At 49.4% G+C, this 23,213-nt stretch overlaps 16 non-coding genes across 16 annotated transcripts; 8 read left to right on the top strand and 8 right to left on the bottom strand.

Annotated features, from left to right (window-relative positions):
* The first annotated feature begins 57 nt into the window (after positions 1–57).
* On the top strand, positions 58–129 carry TRNAE-CUC (transfer RNA glutamic acid (anticodon CUC)). The gene has a single exon. It is a non-coding gene; the product is annotated as a tRNA-Glu (tRNA).
* An 819-nt stretch (positions 130–948) lies between these two features.
* TRNAE-CUC (transfer RNA glutamic acid (anticodon CUC)) lies at positions 949–1,020 on the bottom strand. The gene has a single exon. It is a non-coding gene; the product is annotated as a tRNA-Glu (tRNA).
* A 381-nt stretch (positions 1,021–1,401) lies between these two features.
* On the top strand, positions 1,402–1,473 carry TRNAE-CUC (transfer RNA glutamic acid (anticodon CUC)). The gene has a single exon. It is a non-coding gene; the product is annotated as a tRNA-Glu (tRNA).
* Positions 1,474–2,288: 815 nt separating this feature from the next.
* TRNAE-CUC (transfer RNA glutamic acid (anticodon CUC)) lies at positions 2,289–2,360 on the bottom strand. The gene has a single exon. It is a non-coding gene; the product is annotated as a tRNA-Glu (tRNA).
* A 381-nt stretch (positions 2,361–2,741) lies between these two features.
* TRNAE-CUC (transfer RNA glutamic acid (anticodon CUC)) lies at positions 2,742–2,813 on the top strand. Its single transcript has one exon. It is a non-coding gene; the product is annotated as a tRNA-Glu (tRNA).
* Positions 2,814–3,628: 815 nt separating this feature from the next.
* Positions 3,629–3,700, bottom strand: TRNAE-CUC (transfer RNA glutamic acid (anticodon CUC)). The gene has a single exon. It is a non-coding gene; the product is annotated as a tRNA-Glu (tRNA).
* Positions 3,701–4,081: 381 nt separating this feature from the next.
* TRNAE-CUC (transfer RNA glutamic acid (anticodon CUC)) lies at positions 4,082–4,153 on the top strand. Its single transcript has one exon. It is a non-coding gene; the product is annotated as a tRNA-Glu (tRNA).
* An 815-nt stretch (positions 4,154–4,968) lies between these two features.
* TRNAE-CUC (transfer RNA glutamic acid (anticodon CUC)) lies at positions 4,969–5,040 on the bottom strand. Its single transcript has one exon. It is a non-coding gene; the product is annotated as a tRNA-Glu (tRNA).
* A 381-nt stretch (positions 5,041–5,421) lies between these two features.
* TRNAE-CUC (transfer RNA glutamic acid (anticodon CUC)) lies at positions 5,422–5,493 on the top strand. The gene has a single exon. It is a non-coding gene; the product is annotated as a tRNA-Glu (tRNA).
* An 815-nt stretch (positions 5,494–6,308) lies between these two features.
* TRNAE-CUC (transfer RNA glutamic acid (anticodon CUC)) lies at positions 6,309–6,380 on the bottom strand. The gene has a single exon. It is a non-coding gene; the product is annotated as a tRNA-Glu (tRNA).
* Positions 6,381–6,761: 381 nt separating this feature from the next.
* TRNAE-CUC (transfer RNA glutamic acid (anticodon CUC)) lies at positions 6,762–6,833 on the top strand. The gene has a single exon. It is a non-coding gene; the product is annotated as a tRNA-Glu (tRNA).
* An 815-nt stretch (positions 6,834–7,648) lies between these two features.
* TRNAE-CUC (transfer RNA glutamic acid (anticodon CUC)) lies at positions 7,649–7,720 on the bottom strand. The gene has a single exon. It is a non-coding gene; the product is annotated as a tRNA-Glu (tRNA).
* A 381-nt stretch (positions 7,721–8,101) lies between these two features.
* Positions 8,102–8,173, top strand: TRNAE-CUC (transfer RNA glutamic acid (anticodon CUC)). Its single transcript has one exon. It is a non-coding gene; the product is annotated as a tRNA-Glu (tRNA).
* An 815-nt stretch (positions 8,174–8,988) lies between these two features.
* Positions 8,989–9,060, bottom strand: TRNAE-CUC (transfer RNA glutamic acid (anticodon CUC)). Its single transcript has one exon. It is a non-coding gene; the product is annotated as a tRNA-Glu (tRNA).
* A 7,726-nt stretch (positions 9,061–16,786) lies between these two features.
* On the bottom strand, positions 16,787–16,858 carry TRNAE-CUC (transfer RNA glutamic acid (anticodon CUC)). The gene has a single exon. It is a non-coding gene; the product is annotated as a tRNA-Glu (tRNA).
* Positions 16,859–17,239: 381 nt separating this feature from the next.
* On the top strand, positions 17,240–17,311 carry TRNAE-CUC (transfer RNA glutamic acid (anticodon CUC)). The gene has a single exon. It is a non-coding gene; the product is annotated as a tRNA-Glu (tRNA).
* The last annotated feature ends 5,902 nt before the right edge of the window (positions 17,312–23,213 follow it).

Raw genomic sequence — 23,213 nt, 5'->3', positions numbered from 1 at the left:
CTGTTCTCTGTGGAGTTGACTTATTTTACCGTCAGAAGGCTTGGGAGCCTTCATCTCTCCCTGGTGGTCTAGTGGCTAGGATTCGGCGCTCTCACCGCCGCGGCCCGGGTTCGATTCCCGGTCAGGGAAAGCCTCCTTCTTTTTTCTTGATCTCTCACGCAGCAGCGGCACTTCCTTGAGTCGCTTGTCTTAACCGCTGGATTGACTCCTTATGCAGGCTCCATTGCCTGCAACAGTAAGATGGTAAGAGCAGTAAAGCCTGGTACACACCATGCAATTTCCCATCAGATAGATGGGTCGAATAGATCATTTCTGGCAGGTCCGATCTGATTCCCGATCGTTTTTCTCTGATCGATTTGCATACAAGTGACCGGAATATCGATCAGAAAAAACGATCGGAGAATCCGATCGGATCTGTCAGAAATTATCTATTGACTCATCTATCTGATGGGAAATTGCATGGTGTGTAACAGGCATAAGACCAAAGAGGAAGGTGGACCATTTGGAAGACATGCAAGACTGCAAAGCTTTCAAGGGAGATTCCAACTTTCTGGAAAAAACATGCAGCACACATTATCAGCCAGGTTTCACCCCGTCATTTTTCTCCTCAGCGTTCATGTGTATGAAAAAGAAAATGTAAAAACCCCTTTAACTCAGATCCAGATCATGGAATCATCCCTAGGAGGCAGTGTGCGACTGCCAAGAGGCATGCAGGGAGACCTCCATCAGCAGAAGCTGCACACAGTCTCCCTTTCCAAACAGCTATGCGACAGAAGAAAGCGGTTTGGTTCTTTTTGTTTTTTCCGAGTCAGCCTATAGTGAACAGACTGAAGACTTAACAAAGATGGCCAGCCAAGTGCAGGACTCCTGCATAAGGAGTCAATCCAGCGGTAAAGACAAGCATCTCAAGGAAGTGTCGCTGCTGCGTGAGAGATTAAGAAAGAGGCCTTCCCTGACCGGGAATCGAACCAAGGCCGCGGCGGTGAGAGCGCCGAATCCTAGCCACTAGACCACCAGGGAGAGATGAAAGAACATCCACATGAACGCTGAGGAGAAAAGTGACAGGATGAAAGCTGGCTGCTAATTTGTGCTGCGTGTTTTTTTCCAGAAAGTTGGAATCTCCCTTGAGAGCTTTGCATGTCTTCCAAATAGTCCAACTTCCTCCTTGGTCTTATGCCTGGTACACACCATGCAATTTCCCATTCGTGAAAGCACAGAGCTCTCTGATGAAGGTCTGGCAGGAAGGAGCAGTGGGAAGAGGAAGAGGGTAATAATGGGAAAGAGTGACATGAGTGACGGCAAAGCAATTCATCACGGCATGGAACGTTCGGGTGCCGCCGCGTGCTGTTCTCTGTGGAGTTGACTTATTTTACCGTCAGAAGGCTTGGGAGCCTTCATCTCTCCCTGGTGGTCTAGTGGCTAGGATTCGGCGCTCTCACCGCCGCGGCCCGGGTTCGATTCCCGGTCAGGGAAGGCCTCCTTCTTTTTTCTTGATCTCTCACGCAGCAGCGGCACTTCCTTGAGTCGCTTGTCTTAACCGCTGGATTGACTCCTTATGCAGGCTCCATTGCCTGCAACAGTAAGATGGTAAGAGCAGTAAAGCCTGGTACACACCATGCAATTTCCCATCAGATAGATGGGTCGAATAGATCATTTCTGGCAGGTCCGATCTGATTCCCGATCGTTTTTCTGATCGATTTGCATACAAGTGACCGGAATATCGATCAGAAAAACGATCGGAAATCCGATCGGATCTGTCAGAAATTATCTATTGACTCATCTATCTGATGGGAAATTGCATGGTGTGTAACAGGCATAAGACCAAAGAGGAAGGTGGACCATTTGGAAGACATGCAAGACTGCAAAGCTTTCAAGGGAGATTCCAACTTTCTGGAAAAAACATGCAGCACACATTATCAGCCAGGTTTCACCCCGTCATTTTTCTCCTCAGCGTTCATGTGTATGAAAAAGAAAATGTAAAAACCCCTTTAACTCAGATCCAGATCATGGAATCATCCCTAGGAGGCAGTGTGCGACTGCCAAGAGGCATGCAGGGAGACCTCCATCAGCAGAAGCTGCACACAGTCTCCCTTTCCAAACAGCTATGCGACAGAAGAAAGCGGTTTGGTTCTTTTTGTTTTTTCCGAGTCAGCCTATAGTGAACAGACTGAAGACTTAACAAAGATGGCCAGCCAAGTGCAGGACTCCTGCATAAGGAGTCAATCCAGCGGTAAAGACAAGCATCTCAAGGAAGTGTCGCTGCTGCGTGAGAGATTAAGAAAGAGGCCTTCCCTGACCGGGAATCGAACCAAGGCCGCGGCGGTGAGAGCGCCGAATCCTAGCCACTAGACCACCAGGGAGAGATGAAAGAACATCCACATGAACGCTGAGGAGAAAAGTGACAGGATGAAAGCTGGCTGCTAATTTGTGCTGCGTGTTTTTTTCCAGAAAGTTGGAATCTCCCTTGAGAGCTTTGCATGTCTTCCAAATAGTCCAACTTCCTCCTTGGTCTTATGCCTGGTACACACCATGCAATTTCCCATTCGTGAAAGCACAGAGCTCTCTGATGAAGGTCTGGCAGGAAGGAGCAGTGGGAAGAGGAAGAGGGTAATAATGGGAAAGAGTGACATGAGTGACGGCAAAGCAATTCATCACGGCATGGAACGTTCGGGTGCCGCCGCGTGCTGTTCTCTGTGGAGTTGACTTATTTTACCGTCAGAAGGCTTGGGAGCCTTCATCTCTCCCTGGTGGTCTAGTGGCTAGGATTCGGCGCTCTCACCGCCGCGGCCCGGGTTCGATTCCCGGTCAGGGAAGGCCTCCTTCTTTTTTCTTGATCTCTCACGCAGCAGCGGCACTTCCTTGAGTCGCTTGTCTTAACCGCTGGATTGACTCCTTATGCAGGCTCCATTGCCTGCAACAGTAAGATGGTAAGAGCAGTAAAGCCTGGTACACACCATGCAATTTCCCATCAGATAGATGGGTCGAATAGATCATTTCTGGCAGGTCCGATCTGATTCCCGATCGTTTTTCTGATCGATTTGCATACAAGTGACCGGAATATCGATCAGAAAAACGATCGGAAATCCGATCGGATCTGTCAGAAATTATCTATTGACTCATCTATCTGATGGGAAATTGCATGGTGTGTAACAGGCATAAGACCAAAGAGGAAGGTGGACCATTTGGAAGACATGCAAGACTGCAAAGCTTTCAAGGGAGATTCCAACTTTCTGGAAAAAACATGCAGCACACATTATCAGCCAGGTTTCACCCCGTCATTTTTCTCCTCAGCGTTCATGTGTATGAAAAAGAAAATGTAAAAACCCCTTTAACTCAGATCCAGATCATGGAATCATCCCTAGGAGGCAGTGTGCGACTGCCAAGAGGCATGCAGGGAGACCTCCATCAGCAGAAGCTGCACACAGTCTCCCTTTCCAAACAGCTATGCGACAGAAGAAAGCGGTTTGGTTCTTTTTGTTTTTTCCGAGTCAGCCTATAGTGAACAGACTGAAGACTTAACAAAGATGGCCAGCCAAGTGCAGGACTCCTGCATAAGGAGTCAATCCAGCGGTAAAGACAAGCATCTCAAGGAAGTGTCGCTGCTGCGTGAGAGATTAAGAAAGAGGCCTTCCCTGACCGGGAATCGAACCAAGGCCGCGGCGGTGAGAGCGCCGAATCCTAGCCACTAGACCACCAGGGAGAGATGAAAGAACATCCACATGAACGCTGAGGAGAAAAGTGACAGGATGAAAGCTGGCTGCTAATTTGTGCTGCGTGTTTTTTTCCAGAAAGTTGGAATCTCCCTTGAGAGCTTTGCATGTCTTCCAAATAGTCCAACTTCCTCCTTGGTCTTATGCCTGGTACACACCATGCAATTTCCCATTCGTGAAAGCACAGAGCTCTCTGATGAAGGTCTGGCAGGAAGGAGCAGTGGGAAGAGGAAGAGGGTAATAATGGGAAAGAGTGACATGAGTGACGGCAAAGCAATTCATCACGGCATGGAACGTTCGGGTGCCGCCGCGTGCTGTTCTCTGTGGAGTTGACTTATTTTACCGTCAGAAGGCTTGGGAGCCTTCATCTCTCCCTGGTGGTCTAGTGGCTAGGATTCGGCGCTCTCACCGCCGCGGCCCGGGTTCGATTCCCGGTCAGGGAAGGCCTCCTTCTTTTTTCTTGATCTCTCACGCAGCAGCGGCACTTCCTTGAGTCGCTTGTCTTAACCGCTGGATTGACTCCTTATGCAGGCTCCATTGCCTGCAACAGTAAGATGGTAAGAGCAGTAAAGCCTGGTACACACCATGCAATTTCCCATCAGATAGATGGGTCGAATAGATCATTTCTGGCAGGTCCGATCTGATTCCCGATCGTTTTTCTGATCGATTTGCATACAAGTGACCGGAATATCGATCAGAAAAACGATCGGAAATCCGATCGGATCTGTCAGAAATTATCTATTGACTCATCTATCTGATGGGAAATTGCATGGTGTGTAACAGGCATAAGACCAAAGAGGAAGGTGGACCATTTGGAAGACATGCAAGACTGCAAAGCTTTCAAGGGAGATTCCAACTTTCTGGAAAAAACATGCAGCACACATTATCAGCCAGGTTTCACCCCGTCATTTTTCTCCTCAGCGTTCATGTGTATGAAAAAGAAAATGTAAAAACCCCTTTAACTCAGATCCAGATCATGGAATCATCCCTAGGAGGCAGTGTGCGACTGCCAAGAGGCATGCAGGGAGACCTCCATCAGCAGAAGCTGCACACAGTCTCCCTTTCCAAACAGCTATGCGACAGAAGAAAGCGGTTTGGTTCTTTTTGTTTTTTCCGAGTCAGCCTATAGTGAACAGACTGAAGACTTAACAAAGATGGCCAGCCAAGTGCAGGACTCCTGCATAAGGAGTCAATCCAGCGGTAAAGACAAGCATCTCAAGGAAGTGTCGCTGCTGCGTGAGAGATTAAGAAAGAGGCCTTCCCTGACCAGGAATCGAACCAAGGCCGCGGCGGTGAGAGCGCCGAATCCTAGCCACTAGACCACCAGGGAGAGATGAAAGAACATCCACATGAACGCTGAGGAGAAAAGTGACAGGATGAAAGCTGGCTGCTAATTTGTGCTGCGTGTTTTTTTCCAGAAAGTTGGAATCTCCCTTGAGAGCTTTGCATGTCTTCCAAATAGTCCAACTTCCTCCTTGGTCTTATGCCTGGTACACACCATGCAATTTCCCATTCGTGAAAGCACAGAGCTCTCTGATGAAGGTCTGGCAGGAAGGAGCAGTGGGAAGAGGAAGAGGGTAATAATGGGAAAGAGTGACATGAGTGACGGCAAAGCAATTCATCACGGCATGGAACGTTCGGGTGCCGCCGCGTGCTGTTCTCTGTGGAGTTGACTTATTTTACCGTCAGAAGGCTTGGGAGCCTTCATCTCTCCCTGGTGGTCTAGTGGCTAGGATTCGGCGCTCTCACCGCCGCGGCCCGGGTTCGATTCCCGGTCAGGGAAGGCCTCCTTCTTTTTTCTTGATCTCTCACGCAGCAGCGGCACTTCCTTGAGTCGCTTGTCTTAACCGCTGGATTGACTCCTTATGCAGGCTCCATTGCCTGCAACAGTAAGATGGTAAGAGCAGTAAAGCCTGGTACACACCATGCAATTTCCCATCAGATAGATGGGTCGAATAGATCATTTCTGGCAGGTCCGATCTGATTCCCGATCGTTTTTCTGATCGATTTGCATACAAGTGACCGGAATATCGATCAGAAAAACGATCGGAAATCCGATCGGATCTGTCAGAAATTATCTATTGACTCATCTATCTGATGGGAAATTGCATGGTGTGTAACAGGCATAAGACCAAAGAGGAAGGTGGACCATTTGGAAGACATGCAAGACTGCAAAGCTTTCAAGGGAGATTCCAACTTTCTGGAAAAAACATGCAGCACACATTATCAGCCAGGTTTCACCCCGTCATTTTTCTCCTCAGCGTTCATGTGTATGAAAAAGAAAATGTAAAAACCCCTTTAACTCAGATCCAGATCATGGAATCATCCCTAGGAGGCAGTGTGCGACTGCCAAGAGGCATGCAGGGAGACCTCCATCAGCAGAAGCTGCACACAGTCTCCCTTTCCAAACAGCTATGCGACAGAAGAAAGCGGTTTGGTTCTTTTTGTTTTTTCCGAGTCAGCCTATAGTGAACAGACTGAAGACTTAACAAAGATGGCCAGCCAAGTGCAGGACTCCTGCATAAGGAGTCAATCCAGCGGTAAAGACAAGCATCTCAAGGAAGTGTCGCTGCTGCGTGAGAGATTAAGAAAGAGGCCTTCCCTGACCGGGAATCGAACCCGGGCCGCGGCGGTGAGAGCGCCGAATCCTAGCCACTAGACCACCAGGGAGAGATGAAAGAACATCCACATGAACGCTGAGGAGAAAAGTGACAGGATGAAAGCTGGCTGCTAATTTGTGCTGCGTGTTTTTTTCCAGAAAGTTGGAATCTCCCTTGAGAGCTTTGCATGTCTTCCAAATAGTCCAACTTCCTCCTTGGTCTTATGCCTGGTACACACCATGCAATTTCCCATTCGTGAAAGCACAGAGCTCTCTGATGAAGGTCTGGCAGGAAGGAGCAGTGGGAAGAGGAAGAGGGTAATAATGGGAAAGAGTGACATGAGTGACGGCAAAGCAATTCATCACGGCATGGATCGTTCGGGTGCCGCCGCGTGCTGTTCTCTGTGGAGTTGACTTATTTTACCGTCAGAAGGCTTGGGAGCCTTCATCTCTCCCTGGTGGTCTAGTGGCTAGGATTCGGCGCTCTCACCGCCGCGGCCCGGGTTCGATTCCCGGTCAGGGAAGGCCTCCTTCTTTTTTCTTGATCTCTCACGCAGCAGCGGCACTTCCTTGAGTCGCTTGTCTTAACCGCTGGATTGACTCCTTATGCAGGCTCCATTGCCTGCAACAGTAAGATGGTAAGAGCAGTAAAGCCTGGTACACACCATGCAATTTCCCATCAGATAGATGGGTCGAATAGATCATTTCTGGCAGGTCCGATCTGATTCCCGATCGTTTTTCTGATCGATTTGCATACAAGTGACCGGAATATCGATCAGAAAAACGATCGGAAATCCGATCGGATCTGTCAGAAATTATCTATTGACTCATCTATCTGATGGGAAATTGCATGGTGTGTAACAGGCATAAGACCAAAGAGGAAGGTGGACCATTTGGAAGACATGCAAGACTGCAAAGCTTTCAAGGGAGATTCCAACTTTCTGGAAAAAACATGCAGCACACATTATCAGCCAGGTTTCACCCCGTCATTTTTCTCCTCAGCGTTCATGTGTATGAAAAAGAAAATGTAAAAACCCCTTTAACTCAGATCCAGATCATGGAATCATCCCTAGGAGGCAGTGTGCGACTGCCAAGAGGCATGCAGGGAGACCTCCATCAGCAGAAGCTGCACACAGTCTCCCTTTCCAAACAGCTATGCGACAGAAGAAAGCGGTTTGGTTCTTTTTGTTTTTTCCGAGTCAGCCTATAGTGAACAGACTGAAGACTTAACAAAGATGGCCAGCCAAGTGCAGGACTCCTGCATAAGGAGTCAATCCAGCGGTAAAGACAAGCATCTCAAGGAAGTGTCGCTGCTGCGTGAGAGATTAAGAAAGAGGCCTTCCCTGACCGGGAATCGAACCCAGGCCGCGGCGGTGAGAGCGCCGAATCCTAGCCACTAGACCACCAGGGAGAGATGAAAGAACATCCCCATGAACGCTGAGGAGAAAAGTGACAGGATGAAAGCTGGCTGCTAATTTGTGCTGCGTGTTTTTTTCCAGAAAGTTGGAATCTCCCTTGAGAGCTTTGCATGTCTTCCAAATAGTCCAACTTCCTCCTTGGTCTTATGCCTGGTACACACCATGCAATTTCCCATTCGTGAAAGCACAGAGCTCTCTGATGAAGGTCTGGCAGGAAGGAGCAGTGGGAAGAGGAAGAGGGTAATAATGGGAAAGAGTGACATGAGTGACGGCAAAGCAATTCATCACGGCATGGATCGTTCGGGTGCCGCCGCGTGCTGTTCTCTGTGGAGTTGACTTATTTTACCGTCAGAAGGCTTGGGAGCCTTCATCTCTCCCTGGTGGTCTAGTGGCTAGGATTCGGCGCTCTCACCGCCGCGGCCCGGGTTCGATTCCCGGTCAGGGAAGGCCTCCTTCTTTTTTCTTGATCTCTCACGCAGCAGCGGCACTTCCTTGAGTCGCTTGTCTTAACCGCTGGATTGACTCCTTATGCAGGCTCCATTGCCTGCAACAGTAAGATGGTAAGAGCAGTAAAGCCTGGTACACACCATGCAATTTCCCATCAGATAGATGAGTCGAATAGATCATTTCTGGCAGGTCCGATCTGATTCCCGATCGTTTTTCTGATCGATTTGCATACAAGTGACCGGAATATCGATCAGAAAAACGATCGGAAATCCGATCGGACCTGTCAGAAATTATCTATTGACTCATCTATCTGATGGGAAATTGCATGGTGTGTAACAGGCATAAGACCAAAGAGGAAGGTGGACCATTTGGAAGACATGCAAGACTGCAAAGCTTTCAAGGGAGATTCCAACTTTCTGGAAAAAACATGCAGCACACATTATCAGCCAGGTTTCACCCCGTCATTTTTCTCCTCAGCGTTCATGTGTATGAAAAAGAAAATGTAAAAACCCCTTTAACTCAGATCCAAATCATGGAATCATCCCTAGGAGGCAGTGTGCGACTGCCAAGAGGCATGCAGGGAGACCTCCATCAGCAGAAGCTGCACACAGTCTCCCTTTCCAAACAGCTATGCGACAGAAGAAAGCGGTTTGGTTCTTTTTGTTTTTTCCGAGTCAGCCTATAGTGAACAGACTGAAGACTTAACAAAGATGGCCAGCCAAGTGCAGGACTCCTGCATAAGGAGTCAATCCAGCGGTAAAGCCAAGCATCTCAAGGAAGTGTCGCTGCTGCGTGAGAGATTAAGAAAGAGGCCTTCCCTGACCGGGAGTCGAACCCGGGCCGCAGCGGTGAGAGCGCCGAATCCTAGCCACTAGACCACCAGGGAGAGATGAAAGAACATCCACATGAACGCTGAGGAGAAAAGTGACAGGATGAAAGCTGGCTGCTAATTTGTGCTGCGTGTTTTTTTCCAGAAAGTTGGAATCTCCCTTGAGAGCTTTGCATGTCTTCCAAATAGTCCAACTTCCTCCTTGGTCTTATGCCTGGTACACACCATGCAATTTCCCATTCGTGAAAGCACAGAGCTCTCTGATGAAGGTCTGGCAGGAAGGAGCAGTGGGAAGAGGAAGAGGGTAATAATGGGAAAGAGTGACATGAGTGACGGCAAAGCAATTCATCTTTGCATACAAGTGACCGGAATATCGATCAGAAAAACGATCGGAAATCCGATGGGATCTGTCAGAAATTATCTATTGACTCATCTATCTGATGGGAAATTGCATGGTGTGTAACAGGCATAAGACCAAAGAGGAAGGTGGACCATTTGGAAGACATGCATGATAAGTGCATAGATTAGCCTTGCTACCCCACCCAACTAACCCCCCCCCCCCCCTCTTAGTACTAGAATAAAGACAGGACTGCTTCTTAGAGAATGGATTTTATTAAGGCCAAAGCAGCCCCTCAATTCCTAATACAATAAATCTGTGTAGTAATATAACAAGTAACAAAAAACTGTAAACCTGCTAGGGTAAGAGGTCCGGGGTATTTTCAAACATAATCCACAACCTTCTCTGCAATGCAGCCTGCAATCTGCCGGCCCCCGCCGCATGGACCGGCTCAGGGACAGCTGCATGCACAATCCTTCAGGGCCCGTTTCCACTATAGCGTTACGAAATCGCCGGCGAATCACCGCAGGCAAATCGCATGCGGGTTCGATTCCGCATGCGTTTTTTGCCGCGATTTCGCATGCGATTTCGCATAGGTAAGGCTGTATGCGATTTTAACCATGTCACTGCCTGTGTGAATTAACATGGGTACCTATGCGAAATCGCATGCGAAATCGCGGCAAAAAACGCATGGGGAAAACGCATGCGATTTCCCTATTAAATACATTGCATGCGATTCGCCTGCATTCCACACGCAGGCGAATTCTGAGGCCCCTACCCTGCAGATTTTTTCTGCACAGAAAAACGTGCGGGGAAACGCACAAGTGGAAACAGTCCCATCCACTTGTACTGACTGTGCGAATCCGCATGCGTTGCCCGCATGCGGATTCGCGATAGTGGAAACGGGCCCTAAATTTCTCTGAGTAGACACCCTTCGCAAACCTACAAACCCAAAGTGGGAGATTTTACTTACCCCCATCATTAATTGTGCCCAATTTCCGGAGCCCTACACCCCGCCAGCTGCAATGACGTAACCACCACCAATGCTAGAAACCAACCAACACCATAAAATAGGGAGGGTGGGTGGGAAACGCGTCCTACTGCCTCGTTGTCCCCAGCGCGTCTGCCTCCGCTGACGTCACTTCCTCCTATCCTTCCGCCGCTCCTTCCCCACTACACCGCGCTCTACGCGCGGCAATCCGTAAGGGGCTAACCCCGCCCCCTCCCCTCTACTACTATTAACCCCTCGCCTGACAATCTAGCCCTATCATGGGGCCCTCCACTCCACCTGCTGCGCTGCTCGCTATGGGCCTACTTGATAAGTACATAGATTAGCCTTGCTACCCCACCCAACTAAACCCCCCCCCCCCTCTTAGTACTAGAATAAAGACAGGACTGCTTCTTAGAGAATGGATTTTATTAAGGCCAAAGCAGCCCCTCAATTCCTAATACAATAAATCTGTGTAGTAATATAACAAGTAACAAAAAACTGTAAACCTGCTAAGGTAAGAGCTCCGGGGTATTTTCAAACATAATCCACAACCTTCTCTGCAATGCAGCCTGTAATCTGCCGGCCCCCACCGCATGGACCGGCTCAGGGACAGCTGCATGCACAATCCTTAAATTTCTCTGAGTAGACACCCTTCGCAAACCTACAAACCCGAAGTGGGAGATTTTACTTACCCCCATCATTAATTGTGCCCAATTTCCGGAGCCCTACACCCCGCCAACCCCCACAGGCGTGAAACCTTACGCCTGTGAGGCCCCCAAATACAACGCCCTCTGTATGCCATCCGACAAGGCTAATGCCCATAAGTCTATCCCTATTTCCGTGAGGTGAACCCCATCCCTAACCAAAAAAGACTCTGTGTCGGTCTCCAGGTCTAAGTGTCGTACCGCCACCCCCCCGTTCCTAGTAACAAAGCGGGAAACCTCCCTGTTCAATTTCCTTCTAGCCCTATTCACCCGGTCTACCGATCTTGCCAACCTCCAGGTATTCCTAGCAATCACCTCTGACCATACAATAATCGTAGCCGGAAATTCCGATCGGATCACCATAAAGTCTGCTTTAATGTCCTTTATGATCTGCCTCGTGGTCCGAGCGGCCAAATCATTTCCCCCCGCATGGAGGACTAGGACATCAGGGGCACGATCCCAATCCACGAACCGACGGAATTCCGGCAGCACTCCAGACCACATCATTCCCGGCACACCAATCCATCTTATGTCAGCCTGTGACCGAGGAAATCCCAGCTGTCGACCATCCGCTCTGACCCGTGCCCTTCTGGCACCTCGGGCCACGTATGAGTGACCCAAGATCCACACCAGACGCGGAGCCTCATCTGTAAAACAAAACAAAAGGCGAAAAACACCCACACCCAAACACCACCACAATAATTGTCACAGTTAAGGATTGACCCACACTCAAACCAGGTGTGGTCGTACATATGAGAGAAATCTTGCCGATTCCCACCGCCCAATCCTCTTTATGGTTCTGTCATCTAAGCCCCAACGCGCCGCTTCTGTAGCGGCCCCAATTCGGAAAGAATGGGAAGCATATTCCAACGGCGGGGCCCCCACCCGCCCGAGGCCTTTCCGGAGAATTGCCACGAATTGAAATTTGGTCAACGGGGCCCCGTTCAAGTGGCAAAGAAACGACCCTCCGCCCGCAGGACGCGCATGGGAAAACCTGCCCAGGACCTCCACTGGACACAAAGGGGAACCCTGTATGCGCTGCAGCGCAATAACCCGGCCCTTACCGGACTGGTCCGTTTTGGATCTGCGCAGAAAGATCTCCACCGATCCACCTGACAACACGACCTCCCCTTCCCTAATACCCGACGCTGTCTGCTTGTTGGGGCTCACTAGCTCACTCACCCGAAACGCCCCGAAAAAAGCTAGGACAAAAGCCGCCGTAAACAGCAAAACTTCAAAACTCGAACTGCAAATCTCCGGTAATACCGATACGAGGGATGACAGAAGCTCGAACGTAATCGGGCGTCGCCCATCCCTCTTCACTGGTTTAGCTTTAAAACCTCGCAACGCTAATTTTACCCGAAAATCCTTTGTAATATCTACTTCGCCTCGCAGCTTGAATAAAAAGGCCAAAGCCGACACCTTTTTGGACATAGCCAAGGGTGACACCCCCGCCGCGCCATTTTGCACAAGAAAGTGAAAAAACTGACCCAACCTATCCGACGTTGAGCTTCCCATTTCGGCAGACAGCGTATCCCATTGGTCCCAGACGGACGAATATGATGACCAAGTTCCGTCAGACATAGAATGAGCTATCCATCCTTCTATTTTCCGAACGGGACTTCACACAAATCCTGGGGGCAAGGAACTCCGGATAGTGCTGCACTCAGGACGAGGCCTCTGAATCTTTGCCACTGAAAGCGAGAAAGCGCATCTGCTACGTCATTCTCGGTTCCAGGCAGATGCACTGCATATAAGAACATGTTAAGTCACAGGCAGGTCAGCACCAAGTGTCGCAGCAGCCGAATGACCGGGGGGGAAGATGCGGAGACATTGTTGATTGCCGTTACGACCCCCAAATTGTCACAGTTGAATTTGATCTTTTTGTTAGATAACCGGGCACCCCAAATTTGTACTGACACCACTATAGGGAACAGCTCTAGGAGCAACAAATTTTTTGTGAAGCCAGCCCGTCTCCAGTCCTCCGGCCATTCCGCTGCGCTCCACTCTCCTGCGAAAAATGCCCCATAGCCATGGGCGCCCGACGCGTCGGTGAAAAGCTCCAGATCAATGTTCTGAACGCTCTCCTCCAACCACACCGAGCGCCCATTGAATTCAGCGAGGAAAACCTGCCACATTCTCAAATCCGCTTTGTGTTCACTGTTCAAACGTACATGATGGTTAGGCGAGGAGATCCCTGCGGTTGCCATTGCCAATTTTCTACAGAGGATTCTCCCCATGGGGATAATCCTGCACGCGAAATTTAGTTTGCCTAATAGTGACTGGAGCGTGCGCAGGGTGACCTTCCTTTGCACCAACGCCTCACCTATAACCTTCTGCAAGTCCACAATCTTATCCTCTGATAAGCGGCATTCCATTGCCATTGAATCTATGGTGATACCCAGAAATTTGATCACCGACTGGGGCCCTTCTGTTTTGTCCTCGGCTAGGGGGATCCCAAAGCTAGCACAAGTCTGACGCATGGTCGCCAAAAGGTAAGCACACGTGGGAGAGTCGCTCTTGCCCATGAATAAGAAGTCGTCCAGGTAGTGTATAACCGAACCTACCCCGGACTCCTCCTTAACCACCCACTCCAGAAAGGAGCTAAATTTCTCGAAATATGAGCAAGATATAGAGCAACCCATTGGTAAGCAGCAATCGATATAATAGCTGCCTTCCCAGAAGCAACCCAACAGATGGAAACTTTCCCTGTGAACCGGGAGCAACCGAAAGGCCGATTCAACGTCGGTTTTTGCCAGCAAGGTGCCGCGCCCCAAACGCCTAACCCACCGCACCGCCACATCAAATGATGTGTAGGCTACTGACACATCCCCTGGATCGATTCCATCATTAACTGATCTTCCCCTGAGATGTGACAGATGGTGGATAAGGTGAAAAGCGCCAGGCTCCTTTTTGGGGATGATGCCTAAAGGGGAAACAATCAAATTGTCCAAAGGAGGGGACGCAAAAGGCCCCGCCATTCGGCCCAGCCCGACCTCTTTTTGTAATTTAGCTGTCACTAATTCCGTAAAGCCTTCCACTGATTTTAGATTTCGGAAAGGAGGAAAAGAGCTAGACGCTCCTGAACTGGGAATACGAAAACCTTCCGAAAAACCTTGGCGTAAGAATTCAGCCGCGTCGGTATCCGGGTATCTATTTAGGTGCCGTTCCATCTTTCTGAGAATCACTGGGGTCCTCCCTCTTACCGGAAGACTCGCCGCCTCTATTTTTACCCTGTTTGTAGCACCGGGAACCTGGATGCCCGCCCCCGCAATTTCCACATTCATGTTTAAAGCGGCATGAACTCCCGAATTTGCATGTGTTGTCAATGTATTTCCAACACACTCCTGGACGTTTGCTGGCCAGCTGCCCTGAACTGCTGGAGCTGCTGGCCCCCCCTTGAAAGGACTGCGATCCTTTACTCGCGGGGATCATAAGCTTCATCCAAAGGATGACGTCCTTATGATCCCAGCGAATCTCGGGGCGAACCGCCTTACGTTGGCGAAACTCTTCGTCATAACGAAGCCATGCGTTGCCTCCGTATGACCTAAACGCTTCCCCAATGCTGTCCTGGTACCCAAACAGCGCTGCGCAACACTCGGGTTGTTTATCCCCGATCACACTAGCCAATATGGCGAAAGCTTGTGACCAGTTTTGGTGGGTTCGTGGGATGAGCCTGTAACGCCTGCGCTCCTCCTCCTCCTTCTTGCTTTCGTCCGGCTTTCCTTTATCCAAGTTAAATTTGGAAAGCTGCAGCAAAGAAAAAATTTCGATGTATTCCCCTCTCCAAATTTTTTCTTTCACTTCCTTTTTGAGATGCGTGCCTAAGGGGGCCTCAAGACACAGGTAAAGCTCGCTCTTCGCTGAGTCTGACAACCTCACCGAATCAACCTCTGTGCCTGTCGCAGCAATGGGCCCACTATGTGCCGGCGTGGCCGACGCCACCGAAGCGGCTACCACCGTCGCCGGAACCGAGGCAAGGATCGGTGTGGAATATGGACCTGGGGGTCCCGCTAGCGGGGCCGGTGTAATCCACGCGGACGTGGGAGGGGCAACGCTGGGCCCGCCACCCGCCTGCAAAGCCTCCCGAATCCCCAACAATAGTGTGTTGACAAAGGACAGGGCCGGGGACATGGCACTGTCCCTTGTCAGTGGTGCCGCTACCACTCCGACTTGGTCGGTTGGTACCAGGCCCCTTGTACCCCCCACATCATGCACAATAGGAAAAGCTGGAATTAAATTGCTCTCACCTGGCTGCACCGGACGCCCGTCCCGACCAGCTGATTCCCTGGGTTGATCCGTAGACTCCTCCTCCTCCGATTGTGAAGACTCCTCTTCGTATGGCGATGCGTTTCCGGGTCCACTGGCGGGGTTGGCGGTGACCGACCCCCTGTGGCCACTGGACGACCTGCTGCTGGCTGGGGACTGTTGGCTCCGCGCTCCCGAGTTGCGCGAGCTGTTGCTCCCCGCGTTGCTTGAACTGCGGCCCGGCTGCTGGCCCGCGTTGCGCTTCTGAGGCGGTTTCCCTCTGCTGTTTTTCGCCTTGGCTTGCTGGACGGGGCGTTTGGCCTGAGCCTGGGATGACACAGCCGCGACCCCAAGGTCGGCCCCCCGCCTGGAAGAGTGATGAGGCCCCTGCTGCGTATCTTTTCTCCTGGGCTGGGCTGCTTTCTTGGGGCCTGCTGGCGCGGGCTGTTGCGGATCCCCCAGCCCCGCGCCGTGATGTTCACTGCCCACCTGCTCTCTGGACGTGCCTGGTTGTTCTGAGTCCCCTGCGCCTCCTGTTGCCACTTCGCTGGGCCGGCCCTTACTCTGTTTGGCCACCCGTTTGGAGGATGGAGCTGGCGGCGTGGATATGGGGCTGCCTGCGCGCCTGCTCTGCCGCGGGGACGCAGCGGGGCTCAGCCTGTCCGGCGGGCGGGTGACCTGCGCACTAGTACGTGGCGCCGGTCCCGCTCCCATGGCTGACATTTGTATGGCCACCCACTGCGGGCCCCGGGATTCTGCCTCACTCCTCACCCTCTGCAGGAGCTCCTCTATGTCCGCCATGACGCGCTTTCTTCTTCCGAGCAGAGGAGCGGAGAGAAACGCGTCCTACTGCCTCGGTGTCCCCAGCGCGTCTGCCTCCGCTGACGTCACTTCCTCCTATCCTTCCGCCGCTCCTTCCCCACTACACCGCGCTCTACGCGCGGCAATCCGTAAGGGCTAACCCCGCCCCCTCCCCTCTACTACTATTAACCCCTCGCCTGACAATCTAGCCCTATCATGGGGCCCTCCACTCCACCTGCTGCGCTGCTCGCTATGGGCCTACTAGACTGCAAAGCTTTCAAGGGAGATTCCAACTTTCTGGAAAAAACATGCAGCACACATTATCAGCCAGGTTTCACCCCGTCATTTTTCTCCTCAGCGTTCATGTGGATGAAAAAGAAAACGTAAAAACCCCTTTAACTCAGATCCAGATCATGGAATCATCCCTAGGAGGCAGTGTGCGACTGCCAAGAGGCATGCAGGGAGACCTCCATCAGCAGAAGCTGCACACAGTCTCCCTTTCCAAACAGCTATGCGACAGAAGAAAGCGGTTTGGTTCTTTTTGTTTTTTCCGAGTCAGCCTATAGTGAACAGACTGAAGACTTAACAAAGATGGCCAGCCAAGTGCAGGACTCCTGCATAAGGAGTCAATCCAGCGGTAAAGACAAGCATCTCAAGGAAGTGTCGCTGCTGCATGAGAGATTAAGAAAGAAGAAGGAGGCCTTCCCTGACCGGGAATCAAACCCAGGCCGCGGCGGTGAGAGCGCCGAATCCTAGCCACTAGACCACCAGGGAGAGATGAAAGAACATCCACATGAACGCTGAGGAGAAAAGTGACAGGATGAAAGCTGGCTGCTAATTTGTGCTGCGTGTTTTTTTCCAGAAAGTTGGAATCTCCCTTGAGAGCTTTGCATGTCTTCCAATTAGTCCAACTTCCTCCTTGGTCTTATGCCTGGTACACACCATGCAATTTCCCATTCGTGAAAGCACAGAGCTCTCCGATGAAGGTCTGGCAGGAAGGAGCAGTGGGAAGAGGAAGAGGATAATAATGGGAAAGAGTGACATGAGTGACGGCAAAGCAATTCATCACGGCATGGATCGTTCGGGTGCCGCCGCGTGCTGTTCTCTGTGGAGTTGACTTATTTTCCTGTCAGAAGGCTTGGGAGCCTTCATCTCTCCCTGGTAGTCTAGTGGCTAGGATTCGGCGCTCTCACCGCCGTGGCCCGGGTTCGATTCCCGGTCAGGGAAGGCCTCCTTCTTTTTTCTTGATCTCTCACGCAGCAGCGGCACTTCCTTGAGTCGCTTGTCTTAACCACTGGATTGACTCCTTATGCAGGCTCCATTGCCTGCAACAGTAAGATGGTAAGAGCAGTAAAGCCTGGTACACACCATGCAATTTCCCATCAGATAGATGGGTCGAATAGATCATTTCTGGCAGGTCCGATCTGATTCCCGATCGTTTTTCTGATCGATTTGCATACAAGTGACCGGAATATCGATCAGAAAAACGATCGGAAATCCGATCGGATCTGTCAGAAATTATCTATTGACTCATCTATCTGATGGGAAATTGCATGGTGTGTAACAGGCATAAGACCAAAGAGGAAGTTGGACCATTTGGAAGACATGCAAGACTGCAAAGCTTTCAAGGGAGATTCCAACTTTCTGGAAAAAACATGCAGCACACATTATCAGCCAGGTTTCACCCCGTCATTTTTCTCCTCAGCGTTCATGTGTATGAAAAAGAAAATGTAAAAACCCCTTTAACTCAGATCCAGATCATGGAATCATCCCTAGGAGGCAGTGTGCGACTGCCAAGAGGCATGCAGGGAGACCTCCATCAGCAGAAGCTGCACACAGTCTCCCTTTCCAAACAGCTATGCGACAGAAGAAAGCGTCTCAATTCAAAGTCTTGTGCGCTCCTCCCTACACCCAATTGATATATCCACAATCTCTATCTATAATGACTAACAACACCGTTGGATCGCTATATACCTTGTTGAGTGTGTACCTCAATGAGACAAGATAAACTAAAAATGTGGCATAGCGCTCAACAACCATAAAATACAGTCCAGAATATTTAAAACATGATTCTAAAATGCAGATAAAAAGTCCAGGTACAAGAGTCCAACATTCGTCAAATCTTCTTTGCACAATGATGATAAACTTTATACGCTCACCAGATCTGTAGGCCAACCTATAATGATCGGCAAAACACGCTTGTGACACTTATGTCAGTAATCCCACACGACCATGCTGCTCCAATCACGTATCCTAAATTTTATCACATGGAAAATAAAACATACATCCATAGGGTAATACTGTGTTTAGCAAAATGAATCACCACTCCCTATATGGAATTTCTCTCCAGTGGTTCCCTGAGTTTAGAAAACATCCAGTGATACCACCACCATATTTTAATAAAGCCTCTCACAGTATGCCTGTGCTGACCCAGCACAGACCAGCCAAAAGCGCTTGTGTGTAGCAATATCAGTTGCTGTACCCCAAAAAAACGATTCTTCCCCTAGGACTCAAACAGGACCCAACATAGTGTAATACCGTTTATTTATAATTTAAAAAGTTTTAAAAGTGCACTCACAATGTCGTAGTTTTAATGCGCATATCAGAACATCAGAACAAGCCGGCTGGCGTCTCCTTCACTCCATAGGCTCCGCCCAACTAGTTTCGTCAAAAGACTCATCAGGGGCATGTCCTATCGGAGTGGGAGACGCATCTAAATACATCATTACAGTCACATGGTTTAACACGTATTGCGGACCTTCCGCCCACCTCAGCTTCTTTCATTAATCTCCATTTGCCACCTTTCATTAGTGTAGCGCCGTAGTCCGGGTAGAAAACTACAATACCCATAGTTCCTAGCTTTCCTCCACTATTCCCACCGCAAGTACTACACTGCCCAGACTCCTTTTCACATTTCCCCGCCCACCTATCTCCAATTTCTCCTATAACGGAGCTACGTATTAACACGGACTATGGGACATCCCCATACATTAATTTACTCACTCCAGCGCTCCAGTTTAACTGAAGTGGATACTGTGAGGAAACGCGGAAAAGCCGCCGTCTCTCGAGGTGAGGCGGCTGTTTCCGCATCCAGCAGCGCGTCTCAACGCGGAAAAACCGCCGCAAGCCGTCCAGGCAGAGCGGCGGAATCCGCATTGGTAACAGCGGAATCCGCATTGGTAACGGCGGAATCCGCATCAGAGGCGGCCCCCGCATTAGATACATTGCATGACAGTACTGGTGTGGCTGGGACTGATAGTCCACCAAGATTCAGACTTACACGCGCGCGAGCACAGAGGCAGAGTTTAAATAGCAGTTAGAAGGGTGTCGGCTGACCAGCTGGGTCAGCTGACAAATTCCACTGCTCTCATTGGACCAGCAATTAGGGAGGTCCTGGAAAGGTCCTAGAGTATATATACTGCTGGTTGTTCACTTGCTCTTTGTCTGGCGTGCGATCACATACGTGGGAGCACCCAGATCCGTAGTCAGATCCGCAAGTGTGCCGGGACCAGCTGGAGCTGTAATCCTACACTTAGCTAGATTCTGTTGATAGCTAAAGTACTAGTTTGATTGTGATTATCTGTTATGACTCTTGCCTGCCTTGACTATCCTCCTGAACTCTGATCTTGCACCTCGATATTTCTGATTCTCTGTTGCCGAACCCCGGCTCGCTCCTTGACTCTGCTTCTGCCTCCTGATTTTGTACCCCGATATATCTGATACCCCGTTGCTGAACCCTGCCTGTACTTTGACTCCGCCTTTGCCTTCTGATCTTGTACTTTATCTGTCCGTGTGTGTACGACCTGGCTTGTCCGACCTCGAGAACCGACCTTACCGTTAGAGGCGGTTCCTTGCTCTGTTAGCGATCCTTCCTCCTGAGGGTCACTTTCAGATATACCTTCCTACTGTCAGTCTGACTCCTCCCGTCTTGGAGAGCTCAGGTCTGCGGAAGGAATCTGTGCAGTACTCCTTGCTGCATTGAGGCCTTGTCCTCTAAGTGTTACTGTTACACCAAACACTACACTCTACTCAGGTGAACAGAGGTTAGTTTGTATATCGGATTATCGGTGAGACTGCAGATCACTTATAATCTGGTATATATCTGTATTTCCAGTGATACTGCAGATCACCGGTAATCAGATACTCTCTGCGCCCACCGATCGTTACAGATACATAGAAATTTAAATGCTGTTGGTCTTGTTCTATCAAAACCTTAAATCTAAATTACATTGAAATCCCGGCATTAGGATAGGGGAGACAGTTTCTACATCCCAGCTTGAAAATTATTTGAGGATTGGATAAAGGGGCACTCCTCAAAACATACAAAAAAGCCTGCACAAGAACATAAGGTCCCTTCCCTATCTTTACAAAAGATCCATGAATGACGCATCAGTATAAACATAAACCCAAATGACTACCCATACTCCTCCCCTCCCTTTAGAGTCCCACAAAAATCTCCCATTCAATATTATCCTTTTCCTCAAATGATGGTACTACAAGCAATGGGGTCACTCATTCTATCTACTTCTTAAAGGGCTCTCACCCTAATCATCAGCAATAAAACAATTGATGTCCAATTCAACATTAAGGCCCTTGGGGGTCAAAGTTTTTAGCTCGTATATCCATCTCGTCTCTAATTTAGAGATTTCCCTAACTTTATGGCAGCCCCTCCATCTAGTTGTCAATTTTTGTAACCCACAGAATCTCAATAATTTGGCATCTTGTCCATGCTTATCTGCAAAGTGTCTAGAGACACTGTGTCCTCTAACTCCATTGGTGATATTGTTGACATGTTCACCAATACGTGTTTTTAGAGCTCTTTTGGTCCTTCCCACATACTGCAGCCCGCACGGGCACCACAAACAGTAAACCACGTGCGTGCTGCAGCAGTGGATGAATTCTCTTATCTTATAATTTTTGCCTGTCTGAGATGACACAACCTCCCTTAGTCTTACCCCTTGTGCTCGTTCACAGCCAACACATTGTCTACATGGGAAAAAACCTACATTCCCCCACATATCAGTTTTATTGTTGACCAAGGGTCCTTCCACATAAGTTTTCACCAAGCTCTGTTGCAGATTTTTTGCTCGCCTATATATAAACCTTGGGGAGTCAGGTAAGGCTCCCCCCAATACGGGGTCATTTTTTAGCAATCCCCAATGCTTCCTATATACCCGTTCTATTTCCTTATATTGAGAATTGAAATTCATCATCACAGCAAATTCAAAGGCATTGGAGTTGGCTCTTTCTTTCTTACCCTCTTGTAAATACACCCCCCTACTTTTCTCTCCAATTTCTTCTGCCACCTGCTCCAAACGGGCCCGGTTGTACCCCTTCTCTACAAAACGATCGATCAACATGTTCGATTGTATAAAAAAATCTGCTTGGGTGGAACAGTTCCTCCGTATCCTCCCCAACTGACCTCTAGGGATGTTTTCCATCCATCTCGGATGGTGGCAACTCGTTTTAGGAACATAGGAGTTTCTGTCAGTTTTTAAAAAAAAAGTTTTAGTGCCCAAAACCCCATCATACTTCATAACCACTATGTCCAAAAATTCAATTTCCTCTCTACTATATTTCATAGTGAGGTCAATACCTAATGTATTGACATTCAACCATTGTGTGAACTGCTGCAGTTCCTCTTCACTACCCTTCCATATCCAAAATAAATCGTCAATAAATCTCCTCCATATCCCAACTTTACTACTGTTAGGTGCCCTCAAAATGTCCCTTTCCCATTGGTCCATAAAAATATTTGCAACGCTAGGGGCAAATTTTGCCCCCATAGCGCATCCTACCATCTGTAAATAAAACACACCTCCGTACCAAAAGTAATTATGTGATAGTGAAAATTCCAGTAATTCCACAATTACTGGTCTAGTGGCTAGGATTCGGCGCTCTCACCGCCGCGGCCCGGGTTCGATTCCCGGTCAGGAAAGGCCTCCTTCTTTTTTCTTGATCTCTCACGCAGCAGCGGCACTTCCTTGAGTCGCTTGTCTTAACCGCTGGATTGACTCCTTATGCAGGCTCCATTGCCTGCAACAGTAAGATGGTAAGAGCAGTAAAGCCTGGTACACACCATGCAATTTTCCATCAGATAGATGGGTCGAATAGATCATTTCTGGCAGGTCCGATCTGATTCCCGATCGTTTTTCTGATCGATTTGCATACAAGTGACCGGAATATCGATCAGAAAAACGATCGGAAATCCGATCGGATCTGTCACAAATGATCTATTGACTCATCTATTTGATGGGAAATTGCATGGTGTGTAACAGGCATAAGACCAAAGAGGAAGGTGGACCATTTGGAAGACATGCAAGACTGCAAAGCTTTCAAGGGAGATTCCAACTTTCTGGAAAAAACATGCAGCACACATTATCAGCCAGGTTTCACCCCGTCATTTTTCTCCTCAGCGTTCATGTGGATGAAAAAGAAATCGTAAAAACCCCTTTAACTCAGATCCAGATCATGGAATCATCCCTAGGAGGCAGTGTGCGACTGCCAAGAGGCATGCAGGGAGACCTCCATCAGCAGAAGCTGCACACAGTCTCCCTTTCCAAACAGCTATGCGACAGAAGAAAGCGGTTTGGTTCTTTTTGTTTTTTCCGAGTCAGCCTATAGTGAACAGACTGAAGGCTTAACAAAGATGGCCAGCCAAGTGCAGGACTCCTGCATAAGGAGTCAATCCAGCGGTAAAGACAAGCATCTCAAGGAAGTGTCGCTGCTGCGTGAGAGATTAAGAAAGAAGAAGGAGGCCTTCCCTGACCGGGAATCGAACCCAGGCCACAGCGGTGAGAGCGCCAAATCCTAGCCACTAGACCACCAGGTAGAGATGAAAGAACATCCACATGAACGCTGAGGAGAAAAGTGACAGGATGAAAGCTGGCTGCTAATTTGTGCTGCGTGTTTTTTTCCAGAAAGTTGGAATCTCCCTTGAGAGCTTTGCATGTCTTCCAAATAGTCCAACTTCCTCCTTGGTCTTATGCCTGGTACACACCATGCAATTTCCCATTCGTGAAAGCACAGAGCTCTCCGATGAAGGTCTGGCAGGAAGGAGCAGTGGGAAGAGGAAGAGGGTAATAATGGGAAAGAGTGACATGAGTGACGGCAAAGCAATTCATCACGG

This window comes from Hyperolius riggenbachi, chromosome 8 (genome assembly GCF_040937935.1).
Source record: "Hyperolius riggenbachi isolate aHypRig1 chromosome 8, aHypRig1.pri, whole genome shotgun sequence".
Lineage (NCBI taxonomy): Eukaryota > Metazoa > Chordata > Amphibia > Anura > Hyperoliidae > Hyperolius > Hyperolius riggenbachi.
Note: the sequence above shows the minus strand (reverse complement) of the source record. Positions and strands in the feature narration are given on the sequence as shown.